Source organism: Bison bison, unplaced genomic scaffold (genome assembly GCF_000754665.1).
Source record: "Bison bison bison isolate TAMUID 2011002044 unplaced genomic scaffold, Bison_UMD1.0 scf7180017863931, whole genome shotgun sequence".
NCBI lineage: Eukaryota > Metazoa > Chordata > Mammalia > Artiodactyla > Bovidae > Bison > Bison bison.
The window spans coordinates 310,428-315,552 of NW_011494503.1; positions in this window are offsets into that span (position 1 = coordinate 310,428).

Sequence of the window (5,125 nt, forward strand, 5' to 3'; positions counted from 1 at the left end):
CCCGTCGTTTATCTGTTTTATGCCTAGTGGGCATATCTGCTCACCCCCTCACTGCCCCTCGGTAACCATAAGCTTGTTTTCTGCTTGTGAGCCTCTCTGCTTTGTAAATAAGTTCATTTATATTCTCTTTTTGGACTCCACACATGAGCGACAGCCTATAATATTTCTATTTCTCAGTCTGGCTTACTTTAGTCACTGTGAAAACCTCTAGGTCCATCCATGCGGCTGCAAATGGATTATTTCCTTCTTTTTAAAGACTGAGTAATATTCCGCTGCACACGTGTGCCGTGTCTTCTTTACCCACCCATCTGTTGGTGGATATTTAGTTGCTTCCCTGACGTGGCTGTTGTAAACAGCGCTGCTGTGAACAGTGGGGGCGTGTCACCTTTTGAATTAGAGTTTTTAACCTTCCCCAGATATATTCCCAGGAGTGGGATTGCAGGACCATGTGGTAGCTCTGTTATTACGTTTTGAAGTCTGCTCCACACTGTTTTTCAGAGCGGCTGCACCAGTTTACAGCTGGGAGTGTAGTCTAATGAGCCAGTTTGGAATTTTCTGCTCAGCCGCAGTGAGGCAGTCTGTCAGTGGCCCCTCTTTATCCCTCTTCCCTCCCCAGAGGAAGAAGAGGTGGTCTGCATGATGAAACCTGCATGGTCCCTTCCCCACAGAAAGAGGATGTTCTGGCCCCAAACAGTCCCGTGTTTTCTTTTGCTAACACCATGGCCCTTGCCTCACCCTCCTCTCTATAAAAAGCTCCGTTTTGTATCACTTCTCAGAGCACCCGTGTATTTACGAGATGGCATGCTGCCTGACTCATGAATGATTGAGTGAAGCCAATTAGATCTTCAGATTCACTCAGCTGAATTTTTCTTTTTAATAGTGTTTCTCTCCCTCTCTTCCCGCTCAAGGGGACATCTCCCTGCAGTTGGTGTGTTTCTCAGGGTCCCAGCTTCTGGCTGGAAAGGTCTCCCCATGTCCCTGCCTCTCCAGGGCAGGCCCTGCGGCAGTTCTGGCTTCTGCCTGGTGGTCCCAGCTTCTGCGTTGAGGTCATGCCGCCGCCTCCCATCCCGGCCCTTGTGTGTGAGTCACTCTCTGCTGTTGAAAGCCTCCAGATTGTTTCCAGTGCTTGTCTTCCCACCTTGTCCATCGTTCAGGTAAGCGGTGTGCTTTGCAGAGCTCTTGGCCTCTACCCCTATTTAGATGGTATTAGCATCTAGTTGCTCAGAGAAGGCAATGGCACCCCACTCCAGTACTCTTGCCTGAAAAATCCCATGGATGGAGGAGCCTGGTAGGCTGCAGTCCATGGGGTCGCTAAGAGTCGGACACAACTGGGAGACTTCACTTTCACTTTTCATTTTCATGCATTGGAGGAGGAATGGCAACCCACTCCAGTGTTCTTGCCTGGAGAATTCCAGGGACCGGGGAGCCTGGTGGGCTGCCGTCTCTGGGGTCACAGAGTCGGACACGACTGAAGCGACTTAGCAGCAGCAGCATCTAGTTGTGACAAGCAAAATGTCTCCTCAGCCTCAGTTCAGTTCAGTCGCTCAGTCATGTCTGACTCTTTGCCACCCCATGAATCGCAGCACGCCAGGCCTCCCTGTCCATCACCAACTCCCGGACTTCACTCAGACTCATGTCCATCGAGTCAGTGATGCCATCCAGCCATCTTATCCTCTGTCGTCCCCTTCTCCTCCTGCCCCCAATCCCTCCCAGCATCAGAGTCTTTTCCAATGAGTCAACTCTTTGCATGAGGTGGCCGAAGTACTGGAGTTTCAGCTTTAGCATCATTCCCTCCAAAGAAATCTCAGGGCTGATCTCCTTCAGAATGGACTGGTTGGATCTCCTTGCAGTCCAAGGGACTCTCAAGAGTCTTCTCCAACACCACAGTTCAAAAGCATCAATTCTTTGGCGCTCAGCCTTCTTCACAGTCCAACTCTCACATCCATACATGACCACAGGAAAAACCATAGCCTTGACTAGACAGACCTTTGTTGCCAAAGTGATGTCTCTGCCTTTGAATATGCTATCTAGGTTGGTCATAAATTTCCTTCCAAGGAGTAAGCATCTTTTAATTTCATGGCTGCAGTCACCATCTGCAGTGATTTGGGAGCCCCCAAAAACAAAGTCTGACACTGTTTCCACTGTTTCCCCATCTTCCAATGAAGTGATGGGACCAGATGCCATGATCTTCATTTTCTGAATGTTGAGTTTTAAGCCAACTTTTTCACTCTCCTCTTTCACCTTCATCAAGAGGCCTTTTAGTTCCTCTTCACTTTCTGCCATAAGGGTGGTGTCATCTGTATATCTGAGGTTATCGATATTTCTCCCCGCAATCTTGATTCCAGCTTGTGCTTCCTCCAGCCCAGCATTTCTCATGATGTACTCTGCATATAAGTTAAATAAGCAGGGTGACAATGTACAGCCTTGACGTACTCCTTTTCCTATTTGGAACCAGTCTGTTGGGCCATGTCCAGTTCTAACTGTTGCTTCCTGACCTGCATACAGGTTTCTCAAGAGGCAGATTAGGTGGTCTGGTATTCCCATCTCTTTCAGAATTTTCCACAGTTTATTGTGATCCACACAGTCAAAGGCTTTGGCATAGTCAATAAAGCAGAAATAGATGTTTTTCTGGAACTCTCTTGCTTTTTCGATGATCCAGCGGATGTTGGCAATTTGGTCTCTGGTTCCTCTGCCTTTTCTAAAACCAGTTTGAACATCAGGAAGTTCACGGTTCATGTATTGCTGAAGCCTGGCTTGGAGAATTTTGAGCATTACTTTACTAGCGTGTGAGATGAGCCCAACTGTGCGGTAGTTTGAGCATTCTTTGGCATTGCCTTTCTTTGGGATTGGAATGAAAACTGACCTTTTCCAGTCCTGTGGCCACTGCTGAGTTTTCCAAATTTGCTGGCATATTGAGTGCAGCACTTTCACAGCATCATCTTTCAGGATTTGAAAGAGCTCAACTGGAATTCCATCACCTCCACTAGCTTTGTTCGTAGTGATGCTTTCTAAGGCCCACTTGACTTCACATTCCAGGATGTCTGGCTCTAGGTGAGTGATCACACCATCGTGATTATCTGGGTCATGAAGATCTTTTTTGTACAGTTCTCCTGTGTATTCTTGCCACCTCTGCTTAATATCTTCTGCTTCTGTTAAATCCCATGGGGGCAAAGCTGTCCTAGTTGATCACCACTTCCTGAGATAAATCCTGGTGTGCATCACCTTACAATCATAAATTATAACGTATCTGAGTAAACAAGCCAGCAGCAGCAGCAGAATGATACCCTCAATTCATCTAGATGATGGAATTATTTTTTTAAGGTGATAAAACAATATTTAAAGATATTTTAAGAGAAAAATGAAAGAAGAAACAAGATGTTCTCCAGAAAGAGCAGATGATGATGCTGATAATCATAATTAGGAGGAGAAGGAGAGTTTAAGAGACATGAGGATTTTTTAAAGGATTTTTTTTAAAAGCATCGAAAATGAAGCACAGAGGAAGTGTGAAGGAGGATGGTACAACCAGCTGAGACTTCCGAAGATCGATAAAGAACACACACATTCTCACTGACTCCTTATGGTGTTTAAAAACAGGTCTTCGAATGTGGTAAAGTTAACTCAGCAGTGTTAACTATCCATATTATACTGCACTGCTTAAATACGTGTTATTGTAAGGACTTACAGAATTTTGTCCTTTCAGGAGGTGTGGCTTTGCTTCAGTGCGTGTGGCTTTGAAAAACGTTCTTTCCCTTTCCCTCTCTTCTTTCCTCTCCTCTCTCTTCCTTTCTTGTGGCCTGTAGCAGTGAAGGGTTTTAATAAGTTTATCATTGGGAAGATGATACAGGGTCTCTTTAAAACCACTCTCATACTTTTACAGTTATGTACATCCTGGACTTCTGGGTACCCCCGATATCCCACAGTCCTTGTGACTCTAAAGATACAGCTTCTTATTTAATGAGCTTATTTGATGAACAAACAGTGGTTGTTTTTGATATATAAAATTAAATCCATTTAATTTTATAAAATTTTCAGGCAACATATGACAAGAGACATTTAATTCCAGTCTTTCTAGAGTCTTCTAGATCTGACTGACTGAAAATAAAAACAAGAACTGTGTCAGAACTCAGGCAAGGGCACCGCATAGGTCCAGTGTTTTAACACGTTCAGAGTGCAGAGTGCAGATGAAACAAATTTAAATATTTGAGAGAACTGTGTTACAATTTTCAGGAAATAAGTAGATAAGAATCTATAGTAGCAGAAGGGGTTCAGGATGAGCAACCCCAAATATGCCACTGTGGCATGTGGGTTGTTTTGATCGGAAGACAGCCAACGTTCAGAAGAGTCAAGGAGAGTTTTTTCCCTCCATTTTAACTACCTAAAAGAATTTAGATGGGTGTGGGGGTAGGGGGGTGGGGAGAGGGGACTGAATCTGAGGGAGAGCTATTAGCAGAGATAACTTTGTCCCAGTGACCTATCTATAAGGCAGGGCAAACAGCTAATTACCGAACATCTGTTCTTTTTATTATCCTGCAAATTACCCTCCTCCCCTGGAAGCCCCAGGCCCCATCCCATCCCTTAGATCAGAATAACATGTTTAAGCCTCAACAGCCTGACTTGTCCTTGGGTCTCAGTTTTTATGAGGTTCCCTTATGTATGTAATTAAATTTAAGCTTCTTCTGTTAGTCTGTGTTTTGGAGATTTCCCTGGTGGTCCAGTGGCTAAGACTCCAAGTTCCCCATGCAGGGGACCCAGGTTCAACCCCTGGTCAGGGAGCTAGATCCTAAATGCTGCAGCAAAAATCCCTCAGGATACAACTAAGAAATGGCACAGCCAAATAAATAAATAAAAATAAATTTTAAAAATCTGTCTGTTGTCAATTTGATTATTAAACCAGCCAAAGAAACCAGAAGGGAAGAAGGAAAATTTTCTCCCCAACAATCCACAGTGCTTTACTTCAGAAGGAGCATACACAAGAGAAGGGCCTGCAGATACCCAAAACTAAACTCTGATGCAGTAGAAATATTTTGTAAAAGGATACACGAGGTGTTCTACAAGTTCTAAGTAAAGAACAACCGTAGAGAATCAGAGTAAAAAGTCCTTTAAGACAGATTGGCTACGAAAATAG